Source organism: Salvelinus sp. IW2-2015, linkage group LG1 (genome assembly GCF_002910315.2).
Source record: "Salvelinus sp. IW2-2015 linkage group LG1, ASM291031v2, whole genome shotgun sequence".
Lineage (NCBI taxonomy): Eukaryota > Metazoa > Chordata > Actinopteri > Salmoniformes > Salmonidae > Salvelinus > Salvelinus sp. IW2-2015.
Window position 1 is genome coordinate 52,025,225 of NC_036838.1, and position 14,194 is coordinate 52,039,418.

Sequence of the window (14,194 nt, forward strand, 5' to 3'; positions counted from 1 at the left end):
GTCGGCCTGGGCCAAAGACCACTCAATTATGAAAAAGGCCCTGGGTCTTTTGTCTCCTCTCTGTAGAGCACTCCATCAGGAATAACAACTGTTCTCACTGTTCTGCTACAAGGACACTGCAGTCATAGTTCACAAAGCAATCATAAACACAATTAATGTTCTCCCAAATGGTGTGGAGATAATATTCTCAAAGAGAGGCAGAGAGGAGTGTCTGAGAACCCAGCTAGTACATCATGTTCTGAGAACCATGTTTCTTAGAGCTTGGTGAGAGCCAGGTTATCCTAGGGTTATTTTGCATACAATCTTCCCATAACGCTCTGTGAATGGTTTCAGGATAGTTACTTGGCTTTGGAACATTCTCAGCGCATTTAAAGCTGCAATATGTAACTTTTCGGGGACACGTCCAAATTCACATAGAAATGTGTGTTATAGATTTAAAAAACAGAGCAGCGGGAGAAGGTTGGAGGGACGCCATGTGCGACTGACGTGTTTTCCGTTTGCTCCCGCAGTATTCTTAAAATGTATGTACATTTTGCAGCAGAACCGTATTTATTTTCAAATATTAGTTTGGTGATCCCTTTCCGTAAAAACCAAGACTACTTTGCTTTCAATGACTTTGAGAAAACCCGGCCCACAAGACCCACTCTCATCACCGCCCTCTCCTGAGTCTGAGGGCCCGGGGACTCACACTTTACCCGGGGGTGCGGCTTGGCCTGGCGGCACTGAAATGAACATTCTCGAGGCCATCAAACTACTACGCTCTGAGATAGTTTAAATAAAAACGGAGGTAGTTGCTACGATTGAGGCCGAATTACTACTATGGGACCATCCAGGTGTGAAGTATGGACTGCGATTCCCGGCCCGTTTATGGGGGTGCTGACACACTTAAAGGGTTTGAATGCAAATGTCGCATTTCTACATGAGACACACTTGAGGACTGGTYAGCATTTTAGGATGCGTAGGGACTGGGTTGGTCAAGTGTTCCACTCTAACTTTCATAGTAAATCAAGAGGTGCTGCCATTTTGGTTGATAAATCTACTCCCTTTGTAGCTTCTGAGGTTATTGCTGATKCTAAGGGACGATACATCATAGTAACCGGTAAACTGTTTTCTACCCCTCTTGTTTTGGCTAGTGTTTATGCTCCCAATTGGGATGACACAAGTTTCATTTCTTCCTTTTTATCTGCTATACCCAATTTAGATTCTCATTTGTTGATTTTAGGGGGGGATTTCAACTGTAAAATGTCCCCAGTTCTTGACAAGTCCTCACAAAGAACTACAGGCCCATCTAAAGTGCCCTACATATTCAATATTTTCTTCAGAAATATGCTATGTGTGAGGCCTGGTGTTTCCTACACCCTACAGATAGACAGTATTCCTTTAATTCTCATGTTCATCAAACATACTCCCGCATTGATTACTTATTTTTGGACAAAAAACTTCTGCCTAACCTTCGGCGGTGTACTTACAAGAGTATTGTTATTTCTGACCATTCACCATTAGTGCTTGAACTAGAGTTTCCCCAGCGACCTCCTATGTGTTATCAATGGCGTCTTAACCCCATTTTACTCTCAGATAAGGAGTTTGTCAATTTCATTTCTTCTGAAATCACCTTATTCCTAGTAACTAATTCAACGCCAGGTATGTCCTGCTCCACCATATGGGAGTCTCTCAAAGCATACCTACGTGGCCAAATTATTTCTTATACAGCCAACCAAAACAAAGTTCGCTCTCAGCGACTTCGGGACCTGAGCAAATCCATAGCCACATTGGATGAGAAGTATGCTACGGATCCTTCCTCTGATCTACATAAAGAGCGCCAACTACTCCAATCTGAATTTGATGAGCTTTCTACCAGGCAAGCTGAACAGTTACTCTTGCGAGCTCGATACAGAGTGTAATGAACAAGAAGATAAGGCCAGTAAACACCTTGCACATCAGATCCGTAAATCTGAGGCATCATGTTTAATCCCACAAATAAGGACCCTGTCTGGTGCCACCACAGTTATACATAAAGAGATCAATGATCAATTTAAACAATTTTACTCTGCGCTATACACCTCTGAATCTCCTCAAGACCCTTTGCTGATTGATTGATTCATTCTTTAATGGCTTGACTATGCCTTCAATTGATACAGACTCCCATGACTGTCTAGAAGAATATGTACACCGGAGGAGATTGCAACAGCAGTGTCCGCAATAAAAAGTGGTAAATCACCGGGTCCGGACGGTTTTCCAACCGAATTTTACAGAATGTTTTTTGGTCTGCTTTGCCCATTCTTGTCTCGATTATTTGCAGAGTGCCTTAATACCTCAAAGCTACCGCCTAGCCTTTATCAGGCTTCAATTTCATTACTATTAAAGAAAAACAGACACCCTGGAATGTGGATCCTATCGCCCAATCTCACTTTAAACTGTGATTACAAAATCCTAGCCAAGCTTTTAGCCATCTGTATGGAAGGCTCGCTGCACCAAGTAATACACTCTGACCAGACTGGCTTTGTGAGAAATAGGCATTGTTTTTCAATATTAGACGCCTTATGAATATACTGTACTCCCCAGCATCGGGGGACCCGGAGATGGTGGTCTCACTTGATGCAGAAAAAGCTTTTGACCGCGTTGAGTGGGACTACTCCCTCACGACGGCAGGTCAGCGGAGTCAATCACCACCTTCCGGAGACACCTGAAACCCCACCTCTTTAAGGAATACCTAGGATAGGATAAAGTAATCCTTCTAACCCCCCCTTAAAAGAGTTAGATGCACTATTGTAAAGTGGTTGTTCCACTGGATATCATAAGGTGAATGCACCAATTTGTAAGTCGCTCTGGATAAGAGCGTCTGCTAAATGACTTAAATGTAAATGTAAATGACTACCTAACAGCTGCCCTTTATAGATTTGGCTTTGGCCCCAAATTCATTGCGTGGATAAAGATTCTTTATTTTTCCCCCATGGCTTCGGTACGGACTAACAACTTGTCCTCTGACTATTTTCCCTTGTACCGCGGATCCAGACAGGGTTGTCCACTCTCCCCCTTGTTGTTTGCTTTGGCAATCGAGCCTCTCGCCATTGCACTATGCTCTAATGATGCTATTCAAGGTATAATCAGGACGGGCTTAGAGCAGAAAGTCTCGCGATATGCTGACGACCTCCTTTTGTTTATCTCCAAACCTGATACCTCATTGCCACGTGCCTTATCTGTTCTTAAAAAGTTTGGATCAATCTCAGGGTACAAGCTGAATCTAGGCAAGAGTGAGCTTTTTCCTGTAAACAAGGTTGCTTTAAAGTGCTCTTTTACAAGTTTTCAGTTTAGGATTGTCCGGGATCCATTAACCTACGTGGGAGTTAAAGTGACAAGGAAATATTCAAATTTGTTTCAGGAAAACTTTGTTGCTCTAGCAGACAGTTTGAAACAATCTTTTACTTTTTGGAATTTGCTACCTCTTATCGGAAGGATTAATGTCATTAAAATGAATGTGTTGCCCAAATATTTATATTTATTTCAATGTTTACCCATTTTTATTCCAAAATACTTTTTTAATTCACTGGATCAAATATTCATGTATTTTATTTGGGATGGCAAGTTACCACGGATTGGTAGAAAACATTTACAGAAGCCTAAGGTGGTTTAGCTCTACCAAATTTTCAGACATACTATTGGGCTGCAAATTTCAGAGCCCTTCTGTACTGGCTGCAGACTGATCCTACTGGCCCTAGACCACTCTGGGTCCAGATGGAGTCTGAATCGCGTAAACCTGCTGCACTTTCTTCTGTGTTGTGCTCGTCTCTCCCAGTGTCCCTAGGCAAAAGGTGTGTCAACCCAGTTGTAAAGCAGTCTCTTAAAATTTGGAATCAGTTCCGTTTAGCCTTTAGCCTCCAAGGCTTTTCTCTATCAGGCCCAATCAATCAGAACATTTAATTTCCTCCATCTTTGAATGATGGGGCTTTTGCCATCTGGCACTCACTAGGCCTCAGCTACAGGAAAACTTAAACTTCCCCCAATCCCACTTTTTCCGCTATCTCCAGACTAGGAACTTTGTCAGAGCTAACACACCTGAATTTCCCCATAGGCCTGCGAATACAGCTATAGAGAGCATCTTTGAGCTGAACAAGCTTCCTAGGGGCGCAATTTAAGATATATATGCAATCATCAGGTATATGCAATCATGAATGACTTAGGTGCCTTTAAAGACTCGATGGGGAAAGGATTTGGGGGAGGAACTTGGGGAAGACACGTGGGAATCTGTGCTGCACAGGGTGCATTCGTCCTATTTTAGCACTAGACACAGCCCCCTTCAATTCACTGGTTCACTGTATCCACTGGTCCGGGGCCAAACTTGGAAGAATATTCTCTGATTTTGATCCTACCTGTGTCCAGCCACACTGTTGCATATGTTTTGGGGCTGTCATAAACTGTCAGGTTTCTGGGAATTCATATTTAAATGTTTCTCTGTTATAGATCCGTCTCCCCTTACAGCCCTTTTTGGAGTACTGCCCATAGGTACCCCCTTGTCAAGAATCCAGTTGGACACTGTTGCTTATACTACTCTTTTAGCTAGACGGCTAATACTACAGAACTGGAAGATGGCAGCTCCCCCATCTTATAAAAATTGGGTGAGAGATGTGTTGTGTTCTCTGAAACTAGAAAAAATTATATTCAATACACGTGGGAACCCCAAACTGTTTTATGAGGCTTGGGCTCCATTCCGGTCTTACTTTAAACAGTCCATCCACTGATGGCATTCATATTAAAACAGAAACAAGTCTGTATTTGACTCAAGGGTTGGATGAGCATTTCTTTCTGTGTTTTAAGGTTGATGATGTGCTTATTGATTGTGACCTGTGGATGGCTTGTTCATCTTGCCCGGTCAGAGAATATAATGTGAGCTTGTTTTGCCCAGTTTTTGTTTTTACATTTTGTTCACGCTTACATAAAATGATTATTATTATTTTTTCTTTTAAAGCATTGTAAACTTTATTTTTGGTCCAGTGGATGGTCGGTGGGTTTTCCATGACTGTCTGTGAGTGGTTGCATTTCTCCACCCCTATCCCTTGACTGTTTACAGGAACAATGGTGAGGTGTTTGCTCTGTCCCTGTACTACAGATTGCCCTTTAACCTTTGTAGCCTTCTGCCCGGTGTGTTTAACTTGTCTAAAGTATGATATCTTTAAAGCACATTTTTGGGGGGTATTTTTTCTAGATTAGTATATTATTTATATTGTTTTGTGTTGTATTGGGTATAAAACTGAATAAACAGAGTTTTCAAAAGAAATGTGTGTTATAGGGCTGTCATTCCCATTGAAAGGAAGTCTAAGAAAAGGTAGATCTGTTCTATGTGCGCTATTTCTATGCTTCCCATTCTTAAGTTTAGTTTTGGCGTCAAAAAACTGAAAATACAATCTTTTTGGTTATGGAAAAGGTATTTCACAGCAGTTTAGATGGTTTGAGTTTGAGTTTATTTTATTTGTACAGGGACAGTGCACATTAATCAACGTTTCAGTAAAAGTGCCGGTTTTAGCCAACCGGCTAATTTTCAACCGCAGTCCCTGGGCAAGTTATGCAGGTACAATGATTATCTACACTATGCTTCCTTGTTTTGTCACATAAACTGGAATTAGGCAAACTAATAGAATATTTGCAACCAGGAAACGGCGAAGGATTTCTGCATAGTGCATCTTATAGGAAATAATAATAACATTATTTTCTTGTTATGTCATTACTTTAATAACAGAACGTTTCCTAAAAGTTCAAACATAGTTACCTTGAATTACATGTTTGGTAATGGTTCTAGGCACTGGTGCAACACTGTTTCTCTGGACCCCCAGCAAGGTCGGAGTTCAATGCAACAGCATACTAATCAGCTACCAATTTTTTTATATATATAAAAAATAATTAAAATGGTGTACTTCAGAGTAATGTTTCCTACAAGTTCCCTCATGGTTCCATTTAAAGTCATGTTCTCAAATTGTTCCAAGAATATTAAGAAAACTTTCCATAAAAAATCACAAGACAACTTTAGTAACATTCATAAACATTCATAAACATTAATAAAAAACATATACAGCACATTCCCTTTTCAGCATCAATTAAACACCCTCTATCTTATTGTGTTTAGTTTTCTTGGCCACACCTGATCTTAATGAGTGCTTGTTTCCTTTGAAATTGGGTCTGTTTAAATAGACTAAAATGAACAGCTTTGTATGAATATAAAAAACATGGCATGCTATCTCCATCCTTGAATCTCAGTGATTTATTGTGCCACAATATATTGTATGATTTATGCCTAAGCAAATCAAATTAATATCCATGTATCTTATCTGTGCTTGGAGTTCAAAACAATTAACCTGAGCTAGCAGTGTCCCTGCAACCTAAAATTGTACGTTCCCAGAACAGGCAAAATGTTCACTTCTGTTTTCAGAACATTTWAAAAAACGTTAAGTTTTACCGGTCAGGAAACTTATGACTAAGTTCCCAGAACAAATGGGAATCCAAAAACGTACATTCCCACAACTTCAAATGAACCATGGAATGTGCTAGCTGGGAAGGACATTTTAATCACATATTGTTTGGCTGAGAGTCACTGAGGACCCCAGACAGTATAGGCTACCATGAGATGAGCCTGATATTGAAAAGGAGACCTACCTGCTCTCAGAGGTACCTATGCTGTGAGAAATAACATCTTTCAGCATTTACTGTGTTTACCTCTATTGTTTCATACTCTCTCTGTCACGCCCTGACCTTAGTTCCTTTTTTATGTCTCTATTTTAGTTTGGTCAGGGCGTGAGTTGGGGTGGACAGTCTATGTTCTTTTTCTATGTTGTTGTGTTTCTATGTGTTTGGCCTGGTGTGGTTCCCAATCAGAGGCAGCTGTCTATCGTTGTCTCTGATTGGGAGCCACACTTAGGTAGCCTGTTTTCCTACTATGATTTGTGGGTAGTTGTTTTCTGTCTTTGTATTAGTTACCAGATTGAACTGTTTCGGTTGTTCTTTGTTTGTTTATTTTGTATTTTAGTGTTCAGTGCATTTTAATAAAATGACGAACACTTACCCACTGCTGCACCTTGGTCCGATCTTCCTACTCCTCCCAGACGAAGAGGAGATCCGTTACAGAACTAACCACAAAAAGGACCAAGCAGCGTGGTAACCAGGAGCAGAGGGTTCTGGACTCCTGACTTGGGAGGAGAATACTGGACAGAGTTGCCAGAGTCTCCGCCTGTCCGGCGCTGCCAGAGTCTCCCGTCTATTTTTGGGCCCGCTGCAAGGGTTCCCAGTCCGGGGTCGGCGGCGAGGGTCACCGCTCCAAAGGCGCCACCTAAGTGGGCTAAGACTATGGTGGAGTGAGGTACACGTCCCGCGCCAGATGCCGCCAACCGCGGACAGATGCCCACCCAGACCCTCCCTATGGGTTTAGGTTTTGCGGCCGGAAGTCCACACCTTTGGGGGGACTTATACACACAAGTGTAAGGAATGAATAAGAATATGTACATAAAAGATATATGGATGAGCGATGGCCGAACAGCATAGGCAGAGATGCATTAGATGGTATAAGAGTACAGTATATACATATGAGATTAGTAATATATGGTATGTAACACATTAATATAATAGTGCATTTTATGCCATGGGTTAAGGGCAGTGTGATTGCGATTGCGTTGTCCGTGGAACCTATTGGGGCGGTAAGCAAATTGGAGTGGGTCTAGTGTGTCAGGTAGGGTGGAGGTGATATGGTCCTTCATAGTCTCTCAAAGAACTTCGTGATGACGGAAGTGAGTGCTACGGGGCGGTAGTTATTTAGCTCAGTTACCTTAGCTTTTTTGGGAACAGGAACAATGGTGGCCCTCTTGAAGCATGTGGGAACAGCAGACTGGGATAGGGATTGATTGAATATTGTCCGTAAACACACCAGCCAGCTAGTCTTTGGAGCTCTGAGGATGCGGCTAGGGATGCCGTCTGGGCCGGCAGCCTTGCAAGGGTCAACACGTTTAATGTTTTACTCATGTTGGCTGCGGTGAAGGAGAGTCCGCAGTTTTGTAGGCGGCCGTGTCGGTGGCACTGTTTTGTCCTCAAGCGAGCAAAGAAGTTGTTTTGTTTGTCTGGGAGCAAGACATCGTGGTCCGAGACAGGGCTGGTTTTAATTTTTGTAGTCCGTGATTGCCTGTAGACCCTGCCATATTCCTCTCGTGTCTGTGCCGTTGAATTGCGACTCTACTTTGTCTCTATACTGACGCTTAGCTTGTTTGATTGCCTTGCGGAGGGAACAGCTACACTGTTTGTATTCGGTCATGTTTCCGGTCGCCTTGCCCTGATTAAAAGCAGTGGTGCGCGAATGCTGTCATCAATCCACGGTTTGGTAGGGAAGGTTTTAATAGTCGCTTGTTGGTACAACATCACCGATGCACTTCTAATAAATTCGCTCACCGAATCAGCGTATACATCAATGTTGTTGTTCGACGCTATCCGGAACATATACCAGTCCACGTGATTGAAGCAATCTTGAAGCGTGGAATCAGACTGGTCGGACCAGCGTTGACAGACCTGAGCACGGGCGTTTCTGTTTTAGTTTCTGTCTATAGGCTGAGAGAAACAAAATGGAGTCGTGTTCAGATTTGCCGAAAGGAGGGTGACGGATGGCTTTCTATGCGTCGCGGAAGTTAGAGTAACAATGATCCAGAATTTTCCCAGCCCGGGTCGCGCATTCGATATGCTGATCAAATTTAGGAAGCCTTGTTTTCAGATTAGCCTTGTTAAAATCCCCAGCTACAATAAATGCAGCCTCAGGATATGTGGTTTCCAGTTTACATAGAGTCCAATGAAGTTCTTTCAGGGCCGTTGAGGTGTCTGCTTGGGGGGGATGTACACGACTGTGATTATAATCGAAGAGAATTCTCTTGGTAGCGCCATGGACAATGCCCTACACACTAAAGAAACATTTTCAGAGGAGTTGGAGCCTCCTTGATGCTCTGTGGAGTAATCGATCATTATGTTCTCCCCGAAATTTTCTTATAAGATCCCCCTCAAGTGCTAGTTGGATTAGTTGAGCTTTCCTCAGGTGTAGCATGCATCTTCTGTGCTGGCCCAGCAAGTTTGTAAAGTCCAATGTCCCCCTCAGTGGTTGCTGGTTTGAAACAAGGGACTCAATCATGTCCACAATCGCCGACAAATGTCTTGCCAGCTGCCCATCGTTAAAACGTGTTGACACCTCAGTATAGCACTTCGATCTTGTTTTTCTTTCCACAGTGCAGTGCATTTCAAATGCTCTTTGCTTGATTCATGCCTAGCAAATCTTTGGTGCTATCAGTAGCATGCTTCCAGTTAGAATACCCAGATTGGTTGAAAGTCTTGTCTGCGTTAGCATTGGACCCAATAAAGAACTTTCGACATGGGAAACAAAATGTTGCACCTGCAGTAACCAAGTATTCCAGCCACTCTTCCCATAAACCATTCGCTATTAAATTAACGTTTTTGGACAGAAACCTGTGGCTAGGGTAGGATTCCTGTAGCCTACTACAGTCAATGTGTTGATAGAACTTCCGTAGCGTTTTTCTAAAAAAGAATGGCGCAGACAGATAGGTCTGCAGTGCTTCTAGCTCTTAGGAAACTTTGCAGTATTTCGTTTTTTATGTGTTATTTCTTACATTATTAGCCCAGACTATTTTTTGTGCCATTACACACAGGGAAGAACTTTGAATATCAGAGCTGCGGTAACTCACCAGCATTATGACCAGGAATACGGCTTTCCCGAATTGGATCCTTTGTTCGTACCCCCCAGGGCAATTGAACTGATTCCAGAGGCTGATCCAAAACACCGCCGGCTGAGGAGAGGTACTCAGAGTGGCTTTCAAGTCCGACTCAGGAGGTGCGCACCCCACCCACTATTTCCGAGTATATTACTTGCTAATGTTCAGTCTCTGGATAATAAAGTTGACGAGCTCAGGGCGAGTATTTCCTTCCAGAGAGACATCAGGGACTGTAACATACTCTGTTTCACGGAAACATGGCTCTCTCAGGATATACTGTCTGAGTCTGTACAGCCAGTTGGGTTCTCAGTTCATCGCGCAGAAAGGAATAAATATCTCTCCGGGAAGAAGAATGGCGGGGGTGTTTGTTTCATGATTAACTACTCATGGTGTGATTGTGATAACATACAGGAACTTAAGTCCTTTTGTTCACCCGACCTAAAATACCTCACAATCAAATGCCGACCGTATTACCTCCCAAGATAATTCTCTTCGGTTATATTCACAGCCGTGTATATCCCCATCAAGCCTATACCACAACAGCCCTCAAAGAACTTCACTGGATATCCTGAGGCCACATTTATTGTAGCTGGGGATTTTATCAAAGCAAATTTGTTAAAAACGCTACCGAAGTTCTATCAACACATTGACTGTAGTTCTCGCGCTGCTAAAACACTCGACCACTGTTACTCCAACTTCCGGGATGCCTACAAGGCCCTCCCTCGCCCTCCCTTCAGCAATTCTGATCACGACTCCATTTTGCTCCTCCCTTCCTATAGGCAGAAACTCAAACAGGAAGTACCCATGCTAAGGACTATTCAACGCTGGTCTGACCAATTGGAATCCACGCTTCAACATTGTTTTGTTCAAGTGGACTGGGATATGTTATGGGTAGCCTCCGAGAATAACATTGACGAATACACTGATACGGTGACTGAGTGTATAGGAGATGTTGCACCCACTGTGACTATTAAAATCTACCCTAACCAGAAACCGTGGATAGATGGCAGCATTTGCGCAACAGTGAAAGCGTGAACAATCGCATTTAACCATGGCAAGGTGACTGGGAATATGGATATATACGAATACACTGATACGGTGACTGAGTGTATAGGAGATGTTGCACCCACTGTGACTATTAAAATCTACCCTAACCAGAAACTGTGGATAGATGGCAGCATTTGCGCAACAGTGAAAGCGTGAACAATCGCATTTAACCATGGCAAGGTGACTGGGAATATGGCCAAGTACAAACAGTGTAGTTATTCCCTCTATAAGGCAATCAAACAGGCAAAACGTCAGTATCGAGACAAAGTGGAGTCGCAATTCAACAGCTCAGACACGAGATGTATGTGGCAGGGTCTACAGACAATGATGGACTACAAAGGGAAAACCAGCCTCATCGCAGACACCGACGCCTTGCTTCCGAACAAGCTAAACACCTTCTTTGCCCGCTTTGAAGATAACACAGTGCCACCGACACAGCACGCTACCAAGGACTGTGGGCTCTACTTCTCCATGGCTGGCGTGAGTAAGACATTTAAGCGTGTTAACCCTCGAAAGGCTGCCTACCCAGACGGCATTCCTAGCCACATCCTCCAACTGGCTGGAGTGTTTACAAACATATTCAATCTCTCTCTATCCCAGTCTGCTGTCCCCACATGCTTCAAGATGTCCACCATTGTTCCTGTACCCAAGACAGAAAGGTAACTGAGCTAAATGACCATTGCCCCGTAGCTCTCACTTCTGTCATCACGAAGTGCTTTGAGAGACTAGTCAAGAATCATATCACCTCTACCTTACCTGACACCCTAGACCCACTTCAATTTGCTTACCGCCCCGTTAGATCCACAGACGATGCAGTCGCCATCGCACTGCCCTATCCCATCTGGACAAGAGGAATAACTATGTAAGAATGCTGTTCATTGACTGTAAATAAGTATAAACTCATCATTAAGCTCAAGGCCCTGGGTCTGAACCCCACCCTGTGCAACTGGGTCCTGGACTTCCTGACGGGCTGCCCCAAGGTGGTGAAGGTAGGAAACAACACCTCCACTTCGCTGATCCTCAACACTGGTGCCCCACAAGGATGCGTTCTCAGCCCCCTCCTGTACTCCCTGTTCACCCATGACTGCGTGGCCATGCACGCTTCCAACTCAATCATCAAGTTTGCAGACGACACTACAGTGTTAGGCCTGATTACCAACAACAACGAGACAGCCTACAGGGAGGTGAAGGCCCTGGGAGTGTGGTGCCAGGAAAATAATCTCTCACCCACCATCAGTACAACAAAAGAGCTGATCGTGGACTTCAGGAAACAGCAGAGGGAGCACCCCCCTATCCACATCGACAAGACCGCAGTGGAGAAGGTGGAAAGCTTCAAGTTCCTGAGCGTACACATCACGGACAAACTGAAATGGTCCACCCACACAGACAGTGTGGTGAAGAAGGCGCAACATTGCCTCTTCAACCTCAGGAGGCTGAAGAAATTTGGCTTGGCAACTAAAACCCTCAACCTTTACAGATGCACAATTGAGAGCATCCTGTCGGGCTGTATCACCGCCTGGTACGGCACCTGCACCGGCCGTAACCTCAGGGCTCTCCAGAGAGTGGTGGGGTCTGCCCAACGCATCACCGGGGGCAAAGTACCTGCCCTCCAGGACACCTACAGCACCCAATGTCACAGGAAGGCCAAAAAGATAATCAAGGACAACAACCACCCGAGCCACTGTCTGTTCACCCCGCTATCATCCAGAAGCCAAGGTCCCTACAGGTGCATCAAAGCTGGGACCAGGAGACTGAAAAACAGCTTCTATCGCAAGGCCATCAGACTTTTAAATAGCCATCACATTAGAGGCTGCTGCCCTATATACATAGACTGGCCACTTTAAAAATGGAACACTAGTCACTTTGATAATGTTTACATATTTTGCGTTACTCATCTCATATATATATATATATATATATATATATATATATATACTCTATTCTATCCTATTCTACTGTATCTTAGTCTGTGCCGCTCTGACATTGCTCGCCCAAATATTTATATATTCTTAATTCCATACCTTTACTTTAGATGTGTGTGTATATTTGTGAAATTGTTAGATATTACTTGTTAGATATTACTGCACTGTTGGAGCTACAAACACAAGCATTTCACTACACCCGCAATAACATCTGCTAAACACGTGTATGTGACAAATACAATTTGATTTGATTTAACCTGGGCTGGCTCCTCTGTTTCAAGATCATCAGAAACAGTCGGTGGAGGGGGCTGTGGAGCAATTATCCTGATGGTGCTTGTGGAAGGGTGGGGAAGATCTGCACGTGGAGCTAGCTGGAGCTCAGCAGGAATCATCGCTGCTGGGCTTGGCAGCTGGCCTCTGTGGTTTGATGCTGCTGCTGCTGCTGCTGCTGCTGCTCATTGCTCTCCTTCTCCTTTTGGCTTTGCTTGGGTACTTTGGCGAAGCCAATTTCCGATATCCATCATGGCAGATTACCTGGTTCAAGCTTGGTAAATAGGCTAAGGCTAATACACAGGAGTTGGAACCGGTTCAGGGAACAGAACCAAAAACCGTAAAAGAACAATGTTTTTCAAGGAACAGAAACAGAAACGAAAGTGATCAAAACTGTTCCGGAACGGAACCGTTATTTTAAAAGCATGGAAACTGGTTAGTAACATTATTTTACGTTCTAGGCCTTTTTTTCTATTCCCACAAAGAAACCAAACAAAGTGCCTATGCAAAGCTCTGACTCTGTCACTGAGAAACTTATTTTCAGCCTGCCAGCTGAAAATCTTTTTCAACGCTAGTTAAGGATACTATAGGCCTAGTAATCACGTTTTATGTTGGATTTATCAACTACAAATAGGTAAGACGTGTTTTTAATTCTGGTGCAGCTGTGCACACAAGCTTGTTAGCTAGCTAGCTAAAGCTTGTTAGCTAGCTACCTCAAAAGATATTAAAAGTTCCTTAATAGAAGCCGCTACTCCTAGGTATAATTCTGTGAACTTAATTCAGATAATTCATAATAAGATGTCCAGCACTTCAAGCCTACCTCCTCAACCCTCTCCTCCTCAACAGATTTTGCAACAACCTTGTCACTCAATCATTTGGTCTTTTTTGCTATTTTTATATAGGGACATAAAACTTAAACTGAGGGGGCACAAGTTTCAATTGAGGGGGCTAGGCCCTCTTTTTCCCCCTCGTGGAGCTGGGCCTGCATTACATACCTTGCCTGGGGTTGAGGTGTAAACCCAAAACATGCATCCTCAAAACAACCCTAATACCAGCTAACTGACTGTCATGACCATTCAGTTCTGTCTCAGTGCCAAATTTTAGCCAGTGGCGTAATAACTAATACATCCATTCTAGTACAATTACCCTTCCTGGTGTTGTTTGGAGAGTCAACAGACATCAGAGGAGCACTAGTCAGCCTTTCTAATGTAGGCTATG

The 14,194-nt window shown here is 43.5% G+C and overlaps 1 protein-coding gene across 1 annotated transcript in view; it reads right to left on the reverse strand.

Annotated features, from left to right (window-relative positions):
- Positions 1 to 14,194, reverse strand: part of LOC111977633 (band 4.1-like protein 1) — a 172,181-nt gene that overhangs the window by 54,010 nt on the left and 103,977 nt on the right. The gene's annotated exons all lie outside the window — the stretch shown is intronic.